General features: G+C 34.1%; 1 protein-coding gene across 18 annotated transcripts in view; it reads left to right on the top strand.

The window, feature by feature from the left end:
- MBD5 (methyl-CpG binding domain protein 5) overlaps positions 1 to 15,688 on the top strand; it is a 432,006-nt gene that overhangs the window by 345,488 nt on the left and 70,830 nt on the right. For all 18 annotated transcript variants that reach the window (XM_026008001.2, XM_072757703.1, XM_072757693.1 and 15 more), the window contains one exon: positions 11,933 to 12,106. The gene's annotated coding sequence lies outside the window, so the exon portion shown is untranslated. The remainder of the gene's footprint in view (positions 1 to 11,932; positions 12,107 to 15,688) is intronic.

Here is a 15,688-nt window from a genome sequence, read left to right on the forward strand (position 1 = left end):
CTAATTCACTGTGACCTAGTTACCCTTGTTCATCTATTGATGAACAATGAAAAAGAGTAACATCAACATCATTGCACAACCTGCATTTTTGTTAAATATAATTTCATTTTTAATTGTTTATAGCTTTTTATATTTCATAAGATTCATGAAAATTTCCAGCGGCTGTCATTTTTTATGTTATATATTAAAATGATTTATATGAATATTTATATATACAAACTGGATTGAGGAATTTTCTTTAAAAAATAGAACTTCTCTAGTGGTGAACTTGTTTGACAATGTTACATATAAACCCATGGTTGAAAATATGAAATAGTATGGAATTTTCTTGCTTTATTATTCAGCATTAGTCATATAACACAGGTAAATCATAGCATTTGTATTGCAATATCCTGGCATCTTTTTAGATTTTATCTTTTGAAGTGTTCATGATTAAAATATAAAAATTACGGGGATCCCTGGGTGGCGCAGCGGTTTAGCGCCTGCCTTTGGCCCAGGGCGCGATCCTGGAGACCCGGGATTGAATCCCACGTCAGGCTCCCGGTGCATGGAGCCTACTTCTCCCTCTGCCTATGTCTCTGCCTCTCTGTGTGTGTGTGTGTGTGACTATCATAAATAAATTTTTTAAAAAATTAAAAATAAAATAAAATAAAATATAAAAATTACTACTACAGTTGTTTATTGAAGTGTTCATTCTTGAAGCATTACAATTACCATTGCAGTCATATTTTCAGATTTATTTATTAATTGTTATTATTAATAGGAAATGGCCTGGTAGTTTGAAGTTTGCATGAGGGTTTCAGGATTATTTTCTTACAAATTTGACAAACTCCTTCTATTTGCCCCTCTTATTTTTAGTGTAAAAATTCATGGCTGTTTTGTAATTGCCTGCTATGTTTAATAGATGATTTATTTGTCAACATCTGATTCTAATTTGGGTATCTTTCTGACCAGTATAATGAATCAATAGCTAGTAATACTGCTCAGCTATGTGCTAAATTAATATATGTTCTTAAAGCTTTGTAACCTTTTTTAGATATTTTTAAGTCAGTAGAGACTGATTTATTAGCTGACGGGTTAATCTGAGTCATTAATTTATTAGCTGATGGTTAATCTGAGTCATTAGAATCCATCTTGAAAATTACAAAAATAAAATTATTGAAACATATCCTAATTAGAAGTTTAAAAACAAAAAGCTGCAATAAATGGTACCTATGGTTAGAACTAAAAAAATCTTTATCCTTTGATTCTGCCCCTTTGCCTCTATATTAAATTGCCATGGAAATTTTTTCCTTAACATTAGATTGATATGCCCAGGAATGAAATTGCTCACATCATCTTATGTCCTCATGTTCCTAAAGCCTCCTAAGCCAACTTTAGTGTTTTAGAGTCCTAGTTAGTCCAGATGCCCAAGAGTTTCTCCCATGCTGAGTATTCTTAAAACTCAGACATAATTCACTGGTATGTTCATTGTATCAAGGTCGCTGTCGTGTTTTCATTCTTGGTCCCAAAAAATTCTTTTATGCATTTTAAGTCTTCGAGGAAAAACTTTAAAATTATAAGCTAAAGAATCCTAAGGAAATTTACAAAATAAAAACAAACAAAATCAAATGCTTTTATAAAAGAATGCATTCTAGGCTCTTTGCTATAAAATATTAAAGTCCATGTTAATGAACATAGAAAGCCAAGATTTAATATGAGTAATTGGACCTCATACACCTCTATTATGTGTTAAAATTTATTCCTGAGTCAGTTCTTGAAAGTAGAACTTCAGTTTGTGTCCATTGCCAAAAATAAACATAATTCTGTTCTAAGAACTTGATTGCTTCATGCCACTTAAGTGAGGCTCCCAAGTGATTTCCAAAAAGGTTTGGAGGAATTATACCATGTAAATTTGTTTTTGAGCACTAGTATAGTGGGTACTGAGTCCACATTTGTTTGAACTTGTAATTTTAGTCTCTAAAGATTAAGATACAAAGATTATTTTTACTAAGACCACCCAAGGAAAGAAAGGATGGGAATTCATGGTATTTTATGTAAAAGGGAACCCAATTTCACCATCTATAGATACTAAAAGTACTCTGTTATGTGTGATATTTAAATGTCACTTAAATGTTTTTACACTTAAAATATGTTCTTCAACTTGCTTTTCTTCACTTAACAGTATGTCTTGGAAATCTTCCCATATCACTTATAGAACTACCTCTTTTAAGTGTTGTATTATCTTCCATATTATAAATGTTATATTATTTATTTACCTATTCCCTAATTAATAGGCATGCAGGCTGTTTTGTTTTTTTCATTCTAATGATCCTGTTACTGTGAAGATCATTTTACATTATTATTTGTGCACATACTTGATTATTTTCCATGCATGGTAAAGAGGGATTGCTGTTTCAAAGGATATGCATGTCTTAAACTCATATTGATATTGATTCATTACCCTCCTAAAAGGATAACAGTTTGTCCTTCTTTTTTTTTTTTTTTACAGTTTGTCCTTCTACCAGTAGTTTATTACACTCATTTTCCCATACTCAACCAAACTTGATATTACCAATCTTTTCATTTTACATGTCATATGAGTGAAAAGTGATACCTCTTTATTACTTTATTTTGCATTTTCCAATTACTACTAAGATTGAGTATCCTTTCTTAAATTGATTGGCCTTTTGCTTTACGTCTTTACCTATCCATATTTACTATCCATTTTTCTTTTGGGATTTCTGTCTTTTTATTACTAATTTTAGAAGCTCTTAATACATTCCAAATATTAATATTTTGTTAATTATGTTCTGAATATTTTCCCCAGCCTCTCAATTATTTTTTAAGTTTTTTGTGATTCTTCCCCTGAATGGAAGTTTTAAATTTTGGTGTAGTCAAACCGAACAGTCTTTTTCATTATGGCATTTGCTTGTCATCTCTTTTAGAAGTCCTTCATAGGGACGCCTGGGGCCTCAGTGTTTGAGCCTCTGCCATTGGCTTAGGTCATGATCCCAGAATCATGAGATCAAGTCCCATGTTGGGCTTCCCACAAGGAGCCTGCTTCTCCCTCTGCCTGTGTCTCTGCCTTTCTCTCTGTATCTCTCATGAATAAATAAATAAAATCTTTAAAAAAAAAAGTCCTTCATAAATATAGCACAGATTAGCACAAATTAATATATTCTTTTATTTGCTTTAATACATTTATATTTTAGTTTGATTCAATGTTTGTTTTTTACTTAAGTCTTGAATCATCTGGAGTGTATTTTTATGAATTACATGTGTTGTGGAAGTAACTTATTCTTCTTTTCCAAATGGGTATCCAGTTGTCCCAACTGTATGTATTTAATTGGCCATCATTTTCCTACAGAATTAAAATGACACCTGTATGATGAACTAAATTTGCATATCTGTGGGTTTATTCATGGCCACGCCCTTTTAGTACACTACTTGCCTATTATTGAATCAATACTATAACTTTTATTTATTTATTTTTAAATTTTATTCATTTATTTATTTGAGGAGAGAGAGGATGAGAGCTGAGGGATGGATTGGGAGAAGAGGGATAGAGAGAGGAAGAGAGAATCTCAAGCAGACTCTGCACTGAGCACAGAGCTGGATGCAGGGCTTGATCTCATGACCCTGAGATCATGAACTGAGCTGAAACCAAGAGTCAGATATTCAACCAACTGAGTTACCCAAGTGCCCCAGTACTACAGCTTTTTAATATTTTTACTAGTAGATAGGACAGTTATCCCTTTCTTGTTTTTGTATGTGGTTTTATACCCAGCTACCCTCTAAATATCTTTGTCATTGCTTCTAATAATTTTTCAGTCTGAGCTTTCTGAATAAATGATCACATTGACTTCAAGTCCTGACAGTTTTATTTATTTGTTAACTATATCTCATACAATAGTTATTTCTCCTGATAAATGTGCAAAACCAGTTCATTAGTCAATAGGACCAATCCAATTTCACACATATACCTACTATGAAGGGGCCCATTTCTATCCACTTCTCCAGAAAGTTTTACCTTCTTTACCTGTTGCCTCTCCCAAATTTCACCCTTCTCCATTTGTGCACATGGATTCTTTTTCTCAGTTTCTATAGCCTCCACATCTTTCTTTTCCTTCTTTCCTTCTTTCTTTCCTTCCTTCCTAAACAGTCTTTACCTTAAATTTGAGTTATTCCAACTGATACATGTGGTTGAGGGAGTTAGGCAAAGTAAGGAAGAAATTCAAAAGTACAGTAGCCCTTTATACGGAACTTTACTTTGCCCTTTATTTATTTGAGCATTTAATTACTATACCTTATAATTTTCTTGGGTCTACATTTTAACTCCTCCAGGTGAGACTATTTCTCCTGCCTTCTATCTACTTACATTTCCTTTCCTCCTTCCCTTATACCTGTATTGCATGTTCTTTACCTTCATATAGACCTTTAGATTCTATTCTAGATTAGATTCTATTTTATAGAGAATCTAGTTTAGATTCTATTTTCTGTAATTTCAGTAACACATTTGCCATATTTCAAATTTCATTGCCCCTCTGTCTTTTGCTTAACCATCTCCACAACTCTGGTCCTGTTTTATTTTTGTGTTTTCCCTACGTTTTTAAAACTTTTTATTTTGAAATGATTTCAAACTTATCAAGAAGTTATAATAGTATATGCAAACTATTTATTAAATAATCTTTTATCTGTGTATGTATTTATTATTTATAAACACAAATTCAACAATTAACATTTTTGCCATATTTGATTTATCATTCTCACACACACTCTGTATGGGTATTTGTGTATATTTTTTAGAACAGTTTGATATTAAATTGCAAATGTGATCTATTCTGTTTTTGCTTTTTCCATACCTATGCTCAGTAACCCAGAAATCCAACTCTTTTTATACTGCTATCTTGTCTGATAAAGTATATTCTGGCAAATAAGGTCACATTTTGGATTATGCCATAAATATATGATCACTGACCTCATATTGACTTTCAAGGCTGCCTATATATGAATCACTGTTTTTTAAATTTGCAAACACAGAGGTATTTGGAAATATTATTTTCTTAAGATGTTCTATATGGAAATTAATCAGATGATACATTCTATGTGATTTCAGTTGTTTGGAATCTTTGAGATTGTCTTTGTGGCCAGTTATTTTTATTTATTTACCAAATATTTACATAGTGCTGACTATGGGCCAGGCACTAAGTCCTTCATTTATTCAATTTGCTCAACACTATGTATTAGGTATGATTATCGTCTTCAATTTGCAAATGAGAAAACTGAGAGACAGAAATGTAAGTTATCCTAAGTCTACGTTAAGTAATAGAGCTGAAATTTTAATTCCACTAGTCTGGGTCCAGAACCCATGCTCTCAACCATGATACTGTACTAATTTTTTCCATATCATGTGCTCTTTTTTAAAATGTGCATTTATAATTCTTACTGATTTGTATAATCCTCTGTGTTTTCCATTAGATTGAGCATTTTATGTAGTTCTAATCATTTATATCTTTATTAACTTCTTGACTGTGTATCAGTTTCTGAGAAATGTATATTGACTGTGAATTAATTACGTTCTGATTATAATCCTGTCATTTCTTGGTGTCAGTTATTTTTAGGAGATTGTTAGATATATCTCTTTTCAAAGTTTATTTCTCACTAAAGATTCTTCATTGAATGATTATATAATAACTTCTTTATCAATGTGGTTTTAAAATAATGAGAATCAAATGAAAATAGACCTTCAGTCCCAAACAACTTCATTTCAACATTAATTCATATTCTCAGTCACAAATATTACTTTTGTAACAGTAATAGGGAAGTCCTCTTATCCATCACAATCTGAACTTGTTTTTGATTTATTCATTAAAAAGACACATTTAAAAATAAATAAATAATAAAAAGTTAAAAATAAAAAGATGTATTAAACAGAATCAATAAAAATACTTATATCTTTCAATCTATAAATGTACATTCAGCCAATAATCTTTTTATTTTTTTAAGTTTTAATTTAAATTCTAGTTAGTTAATATTCAATGTAATATTAGTTTCATGTGTACAATTTGATGATTCAACACTGATATACAACACCTTGTGCTCATCAGAACAAGTGCAGTCCTTAATCTCCATCACCTATTTAACCCATCCCCCCACCACCTCCCTTTTGGTAACCATCAGTTCAAAATAATCTATAGTAAAAGTAATTTCTATAGTTAAAAGTAATCAACAATTTTTTGGATCAAAGCCTTTCCTGATGAGTTTACTTGTTGGAGTACAACAGTGTCTTTATATCAATGCAGTTTGTTTCTGTTGTTTTGTTTTGTTTTGTTTTGTTTTAACTTTGGAGAGGAACAAGAATTCACTTGCAAAGTAATCTGAATACAGAATTATTCAAGATTTTTAGGGTTACCCACCTTCTGGAGACTTTCCACTTTCCCATCTTATTTGACCTCATTTTTAGGAGGCTGGTGTTAAGCATTATGCTTTCAACTTAATTTTCACAGAAACAGTCATTCTCTTTTTATGCTTATGTACATTAGTTTATGAAATATTAATAAATTCCTAACCAGCAAGTGTATTGACTCAGACAGCTTTGGAAACAACACAACTAATATTGGAAAACATACAACTCAAATGGTAAGAGCAGAGGTAAACATTTGTCTGTTTTCAAATAGAAATGCTGTTTTGATAAATTGATTGATTTGTTTAAATAGAGGTCGGTTAAGTGAGTTTCCTCTGTAGTTCAAACCAGAATATGTTCCTCAAGTAAATAATGGCAAAATCACTGACAAGTTATTCTCCATCTGACAGATATCATTGTCAACAAATAACTACATAGGAATGAGATTGCATTTTTAAGTTAAGATACCTATAGACCAGCAGTGTTTATGTTAGAATGTCATGGATTATGATACCAAAACTCTTTTGAGCTTATGTACATAGAGATTCGACTTATACAAGGAGGATGGACATATTTTTAAAGCTATGTTCATAAAAAGAATAATAAAGCTATGTTCATGATACTTCTTAACACAGTTCTTAACTTCAGTCTGATACCAGGCTTTTTCATGTTCCAAGGGAGTCTAATCTCAGTAAACCTGATTGAATTGAAAAAATTGAAGTCATCTTTGAAGTCTTTCTTGATTTCTAGCTTTGGTAAAATGGTAGAATTGATGAACCAGAAGAACAACCAGCTCAGAAGAGATTCTTCAAAGTTTTCCAAATGTTGGACACAAATTTAAATTTTAAAAATATATTAACACCATAATAAAAGTAATGTGTGTACTCAGATATGTTATACCAAGTTGTAAACACATCATGAAACAAGCACATAAACACATAGTGAAACAAAAATAAACCATGCTACTAGTTTATATTTTTATGAACTGCTGACTAAAACTTTGCTACCAATATTCATATACATATTTGAACTTCTTATGAGTATGCATTTTTATTTTTAAGCTTTAAGCTGAGCTTTTTAAAAACTTGAGTTCATTATTATATATCCAAATCAAGTTATGCAAGTAAGAGCACTGCTATAGCATATATGCTTCGTTGAATAAATACAGGCATGACATAGGGGCAGCTTTCTGCCATGTATCCTTATCACTCCTTAACAGTTTTGCAATGGCAAATTAATATGATAATATTGTATTAAAGGAAATTTTCTTCCTTGATTTTAGTTTTGAGTATTTCTTGCCCATATTTTACATTTATGCCCAGAAACATGAGTAGTGATTAGATACACTCATTCAGTTTTGGAAGCAAAATTTTCTTTACTCTTCCTTCCTTCAAGTTCTAGACCATTTTAATTGCAAAGAGCTTAATGTTGCCAAAGCCAAATTCACTTTTTTATTTAAAAAAAGTTACCCTTGGCAATAGCTTTTTTGTGGTATTCAGAATTCTATCAATATTATAAAGCCAAACAAAGTACAAAAATCACTCTTTTAAAGATGATTTAAAATTGCAACTGGCATTCATATCTCTTGATTTCATATTTTTTACTAATCAAAATAGTGCCTTATTTTCATTGGTAGATTTTAACAAGTAATATTATAATTTGGTCTTATAAAATGAATTATTACTAGTAAGTCTCCTTTTCTGTTTTATATGATGTAGATTCCAGTTAGATTTCATTAGATAAAAGAGACATACTAAAATAATTCTTAAAATACTGATCCAGCCTAACCCATGAATTTTACAAATTGAAAAATTAAAGCTCAGGTTAAGTGTCTTACTCAAAGTTACATACAGTTAGAAAATTTCAGATTCCAAACTTCCTAACCATTAGCTCACTGTTCTATCATTTATTACCTCATCTCTGAGTTTCTATAGTACGTTTTTACCATGCCATGGCATTTAGTTTGTATACAAACATTCATGTCATTTATTCAACAAGTAATTCTCTTTGTGCCAGGCTCTCATCTAGGCACTATAGACAGTCTCCAAATTTAGAAATTGTGCTGAAAATAGAATAAAAGTAGATTCTATTTAGCCTCCATTTGATTTTGGCTGAATGCACAACCGCAATTAGCCATGTTCATATATCACTGGGTGGTTTTAACAGATTACTAAAAAGAATTTTTCTATTTTATGACTATATTTTAGGGGAGTAAAAAAGTTCTTTACTGTTTTGAAAGGTGAGAAAAACCAATTCAGCTCAAAGCATATTGTTTGCATACTATGGTGTGCATACCTGGTAATGTGTTTGGAAACCACAGAAACAAAGCTATATGAAACAGGCAATGTGTGTACATAAAACAGTATAGCCATGCTGCTACATACATGTAAACAGCACTGTCAGATGAGAGAAGAATGAATAAGTAACTCTGAGCAGGAGGCTAGAGGGAGCTACCTGGAGGAATTGACTCTAGAGTTTAAAGCACAAGGTTGCTTCAAGAATGGAGAAGGACGGGCAGCCCAGGTGGCTCAGCGGTTTAGCACTGCCTCCGGCCCAGGGTGTGATCCTGGAGACCCGGGATCGAGTCCCACGTCAGGCTCCCTGCATGTAGCCTGCTTCTCCCTCTGCCTGTGTCTGCCTCTTTCTCTCTCTCCATGTCTCTCATGAATGAATAAATAAAATTTAAACAAAAAAAAAAAAAAGAACGGAGAAGGAAATCTTTCAATGTCCAGGGAACAACATGTGCAAAGGCATAGAGTTATGAACAATCCTGGCATTTCCACGAAATTTTAAGGCAGCAAACTACTAAGGTGTCTTGGGAGGAGGTGAATAAGCATTTTTAGACATCATTAGGTTGAAGAATGGAAGTAGCAAAGGCCTTCTTCATTTGTAGCCTGGGTATTCCTCATGCCTCTACCTATTTCTGTTCCTAGGTGTTAAGTTCTCTGAGAACACTGATGGTATTTTGTACTTCTCTATCCGACAGTGACAGTTGCAGTGTTTAGCATGACAAGGGCTCAGTACATGCTTACTGATTAATTATGCTCATCATTCAGTCAACAAATATTTTTGGCTCCAGCTTTTGTAAGGTTGTGTACTATCTGCTATGAGAAACAAAAAAAGTTGAAATACAGCCAGCTTTCAAGAAGTATTGAACCTAAAGCAAAAAATTATAAGGACTTTTGTCTTTGTGGTGACTTATATGGCCATGTGCTTGCAGAGCTTATATTCTTGTCGGAGGAAATAACAATAGGGTAAATGTAAAATATATAGTATGTTAGTGATAAACACTAAGGAGAAAAAGAATAAAATAGGAAAGAAGGATATAAGTTACCGGAGAGGAAAAGAGAAGGTAAACTTACTTAATTTATCTTGCCTCCATTTCCTTAACTCTAGGAAAAGAAAAAATAATAGTACTTATTTATGGGGTTGTGACAAGGATTAAACGAGTTAATGTATGTATGTATAAAATGCTCAGTGCTGTTCCCAGAAGATGGTAGGAAGTCAGCTAATATTATTTATACATTTGTCTAGAATAGCTTTAGAACAGTAGTCCTCTTATTTTCATTACTTATGAACCTCTTTATTAAGGGATATACTTCCAAACGGTTTTGAACTACTTTATCTGCAGGCTAAGACTCCCTCATCCACATTTTCCTCCTTTTAGCCTCTGCTTCCAATGCATTCACATCTAATAATACTTTCTTATTGACATGAATCACTGTCCTTTGATAGTATTTCTTCTAGAAAACAATATTTGCTTATCTAGATGTCAAGTCACCGGTTTCTATTTCAGGCATGAGGCAGGCATCCAGATCTTCCTGTGGAAAATATTCATTAATGCTTCGTCACTTATCCCATCTCAAGGTTAAAAGTTCTGATAAAATGAGACCCTTATGCTTGCTTACCAGCTAAAAATAAGTACAATATTAGAATTGTTATTATCAGACAGAAATGTGAAATCTTTAATATTAATCTTTTGGAACTAAGATCATTTGCATGGATTACATAAAGTTTCAGGTCTCCTACTAACCTTTCTTTGTCTAACTTCAGTTCATCTTTAAATGTATTCTGCATCCCCCTTTCTCTCCCTGAAAACTAGACTAACTCTTTGTGCTTTGGCACTCCATATTTAGCCCAATGTAACCATTGTCATTCAGTGTTGTAATTACCGATTTCCCTGATTGCCCCACTCCCTACCCTCCACCTCCTGGGCGTGTATTCTCTTTACATCCACTTCCTTAGTATCCATTACTGTGCTTCACATGTAATTGATGGCCAGTAAATACTTAAAACAATCTAATGCCTGGAGTACCTTTAAAATATCAGGATTATAGAAATATAGTTATTTAAATCTTAGTCCCGCATCCCTTAGTTGCTCCTTTGTCTCTCTTGGCTGCTTTCTGAGGAATAGCGAAGCTCCAGCAAGCTGTGTACCATGTCCTATACACACACATTCCCCTGTCCCCTTTGGCCTAAAACCAAAAAGAAAAAAGAACAAGTAGGTTGGCTATCAGGAAATACCTAAAGATGAAGGAGGATACTGTGCAATGATTATGGTCCAGTGATTATGGTCCAATGATGTGGTCCTTACTCTTCCAATTAAAAGAAGTTAAGGGTGCCTGGCTGGCTCAGTCAGTAGACATGCGACTCTTGATCTCAGAGTCATATGAGTTCATGCCTCACGTTGGATGTAAAGATTACTTTAAAAAAATAAAATAAAAAATGTATTTGCCATTGCTCTCATGGGTGATATGCCTCTAGGGTCTGATACAGATCTGTATTTACAAGAAATTAGCTTATAAGCCAAATATAACCCATTTGTTTATTTGCTTTCATTGAAATACTTGTACCTAACACCCAAATTATGAATTTAATGATATCAGAGCACCTATGAAATCCAACAAAAATAAGAAGGCTGTTCATTAGCTGTGGAAACAGAACAAAATGAGTTGCACTGTCCCAAGGATTATTTTGCCCTGACTGAGAAAGAACCTTGTCAAATAGAGTAAGGGGTGATAAGGTCTCAAGTGTACTTTTGAAAGTCCTTCTAAGTTATTTTTTTTTTCTTTTTTGCTGAAAGAGTTAAAAGTTAGAGAGAGAGGAATGGCATTTTATAACTCAATAATGGTAATGTACAGTTTGGTTCCATAATTCTTTGATCCCAAGATGAGTTCTTGAGATAATGTTAATGTGGTATTACTAATGACAGAACTGAGAAAGAAGGGGAGATAGAAGATTGAAGCTGGTTGAGAATTCTGTGTACCCTCTACCTCCTCTAACTCAAAAAATCACCTCGGTTTTCCGAGTCATCACAGTTTTATCAAGAAAATTAGCTGTTTGCTCTTGGTTTTAGCTGTCTTCCTAGCACTCCTCCACATACTAGTAATGCATGATGATCCACTGAGAGTTCATTCTCCACCTTTGTGAAGAAACTATGAAGTGTAGGTTAAATGGTCATTAAAAAAATAATAATAAGTTGTACTCCTTGTCAAGGGCTACAGTGAGTCCATTAAACTTTATCTCAAGGTCTCCTTTCTATTCCAGAGATTGGAAACCCAAGTGCCTACAGAGGCCAGGCTGGTGGGAATGAAGCAGGAAGCCACTGCCCTGAACTGGAGAGCCAAGTCCTTTCTGAAGGAGCAGCCACTGCTCCGTTCCAGATAATTGTTGCAAGGCAGGAATGTTGACCTAGTGTTACCACATTGTCCGGTTTCTCAGGTAAAGCAGGAAATGCAAATTTTCATGTGAAATCTTTTAATTTAAATATTGTCAACTAATTTGTTTTATTTTTCTTAAACTGTGTACATGCCAAAAGCTTCCACAGGTGGAATTTGGCCCAGAGCCCTCTTGTTTGACTTGGTCTTATATTTTGCTTAACTGTTTGTTAAGTTAGGGACCTCTGGGGGCTCAGCAGTTGAGCATCTGCCTTTGGCTCAGGGTGTGATCCCAGGTCAGGGATGGAGTCCCACATCAGGCTCCCTGCAGGGGAGCCTCTGCCTCTGCCTGTGTCTCTGCTTCTCTCTGTGTCTCTCATGAATAAATAAATTAAATCTTTAAAAAAAAAAAACTATTTGTTAAATTAGAGACCTTATTCTCCAAAGGTTTTACTTTTCTTCAGCGTTTCTCTAAGATACTCTGTGCCTGGTTTTATGATACTGAAACTACCTTCCTCTCCAACCTGAATACTTTGTGCATAACTTTTCTTTGGCTGCTATATTTTCTCTGCCTCCCTCAGCATTCTAGTGAGTAGTCCAATGCGAAAGGAGTCTTCTTGAGAGACTTTTCATATGACCCATAAAATACCTTCAGGTATTACTACACATTCATATTGTTCCTGATGTGTGAGCTAATAAACGCAGTAAAATATCACTTATTTCATGGGACTTATAGATTGTATGCTTTGGACTCCTGTTTATAGAATCCACACAGAGACCATATTCCTCCCTTCCTTCTTGAGAGACCTTATTGAACAATTAGACTATAGTTATCTTTTACATTGAATTACGTTTGTTGGAGGCACTGATTGGACGTGAGTTTTCCTAGATATTGCTACATGTTTAGAGACAGTGTCTTCAGGTGGGTTTCTACAAGGGCTGAGGAATCTTATTTCCACCTTGAGTAAGCTGATTTTCAAGGTTACTAGGGGAGGCACCATTACCTCTCTACAGAACTGATTACTTCATGTAGGTCCTTGGTGTCCATTGCCAGATGAACTGAAGAGTGCTAAATATTTGTAAGTTAAAGGGCATGTAAATATTAGTTGTTTAAATATGTTATACAGCCCCAAATGGGCATAATTCATAATTGTCTCATTCTTAGTACAGTTTTGGGAAAAAAACAACATTGATGTATATCATTTTTTTTAAAGATTTTATTCATTTATTCATGACACAGAGAGAGAGGCAGGAGACACAGGCAGAGGGAGAAGCAGGCTGCATGCAGGGAGCCTGACATGGGACTCGATCCCAAGACTCTAGGATCACAACCTGAGCCAAAGCAGATGCTCAACCACTGAGCCACCCCGCTGCTCCTGTATATCATTTCTCAACAATGACTTGACCTATATATATTGAGCTGTTCCTGGAGTAGCCAAAATACCAGTAATGTACAGATAAGATGTGGAAGTTACTCCTTAAATTTGCTTAGTCTACTCTAAAATAGATTATGTAAATGCAGACAAGTGTTTTTTATAAATATTCTCTGGGAGAAACTTCACTGTACTATCAAAAAGCAAAAATAGCAAACTCTGATGGTGGCTAATATGCAGGAAGAAATCATAAATAATTTTTCTCTCAGTATAGTGAGTTTATCAATTTACTTTATAGATACTCTGATAAAACCTATTACTATACTAAAACAGTTCTCTAATTTCTTTACAGAATATGTATTTGGGAGCTGGTGCTTATCCACTTTTCAGCTTTTAAGAAAATAAAATGGGGGCACCTGGGTGTCTCAGTTAAGCATCCAATTCTTGGTTTTGGCTCAGGTCATGATTTCAGCGTCCTGACATGAACCCCACCTTCGGCTCTACTTTCACTGCAAGTCTGCTTGAAATTCTCTGCATCTCCCTCTCCATCTAACCCTCCCCCTGCTCATTCTCTCTCTCTCTCTCCCTCTAAATAAATAAATAAAATCTCTTTTTAAAAAAATGAAAGAAAGTAAATGCATAGTATTTTCTACACATGTATACAGATCCTCACTTACCACTTCCTTAAATATTTTTATTTTTATTGTTTGTTTATTTTTTAGAGAGAAAGACTGCATGAGCATGTGGGGGGGAAGAGCAGAGGGAAAGGGAGAGAGAGAATCTTAAGCAGGCTCCACACTCAGTGCAGAGCCCAACACAGAGCTGGATCTCACAATCCTGAGATTGTGACCTGAGCCAAAATCAAGAGTTAATCACCTAACTGACTGAACCACCCGGATGCCCCTCCTTAAATATTTTTAAAGGCACAATGGAAAGCTTTAACTTGAAGTTAACTGTCTCAATTGCTCTTTCTTTGCATTCAAGTAGAATGGCAAGGGTGAAAAGAAAGCTCAGTTATGTGTAGTAATTTATGTGAATTACTGGATATTATAAGGAAGAATTGTAAATGTACCCAATTTAGACTTGGAAAATCAAATAATGATTGGGGAAACCAGGGGAGGCCTCTCTGCGAAAGTGACATTTAAACTGAGGTAAACAAATTCGTTTTGTTTTTAAGGTTTTATTTATTTATTTAGCAGAAAGAAAAAGCACAAACGGGGAGTGGGAGAAAGAGAAGCAGACTCCCCACAGAGCAGGGAGCCTGATCATTACCTGAGCTGAAGGCAGACACTTAATGACTGAGCCTACCCAGGTGCCCCTAGAATTTGGTTTAATGAAGAACAAGAATGTGGGGTTGGGAGATGTATTCCAAGCAGAAAATTAGGAGTACCACTCTGAAGCATTTTAGTCAAAGGCATAGTCTTAATTTTTCTTTTCAGTAATTATAGCATCCAGGTTAATGCAGCATTTATATTTTTCTCTACTTGGCTAAAACAGAAAGAGAATTAATAGCATAATACTAGACACAAAGCTTGTGACTATTTCCAATAAAAAGTTTTCCCTAATGCTTTTAAGGATTAGGAAAACATTAATTAGCTTATCTGTGAATATAATAGATAGTTTTTTGGAGATAATATTTTTCCTGATTGTAAAGACATTTTATTCTAGAAAATTTTGAAAATACAGAAAGCAATGAAGAAAATATAAGTCATTCATATTCCTGCTACCCAGAGACAACCACTGAGAAGGTAATGCTGCTTTATTCCTACATCTACATATGTAGCAGCATTTTTGTAATTGAAGATTTATAGTTATACATACAACTTTGTAGTATTTTTTTTCACCTGATAATATCATGGATCTTTTCCAGGGCTATTAAATTTTCCATAACATGATTTTAATAGCTATGCATAAATAATAACAACTTGGCTACTTACTGTGTGCTGGCCACTGGTTTAAGACTTTTTTAACTTGTATCCACAGAACCATTCTGTAGGGCTATTGTCTGTTTTGTAAAGGAAAGAAATTTTAAAACATGCCCAAGGTCATAAGCTAATAAAAGGTAGAGGTACATAGCTTCTCAATACAGTAATTAATTTACATAAAACCCTATTTTTAGACCTCCAGGTTGTTTCTGGTATAATTTTTGGCTATTTGAAAAAATAGTCATGATTCTGTGGGTTGGCAGTCTAGGTTGGGCTCTGCTGGGCCAGCTCACCCCTGTTCCACATGATGTTGACTAGACTCACATGTCTGGGCCCTTAGCTGGACTG

This window comes from Vulpes vulpes, chromosome 5, assembly GCF_048418805.1.
Source record: "Vulpes vulpes isolate BD-2025 chromosome 5, VulVul3, whole genome shotgun sequence".
NCBI classification, from domain to species: Eukaryota; Metazoa; Chordata; class Mammalia; order Carnivora; family Canidae; genus Vulpes; species Vulpes vulpes.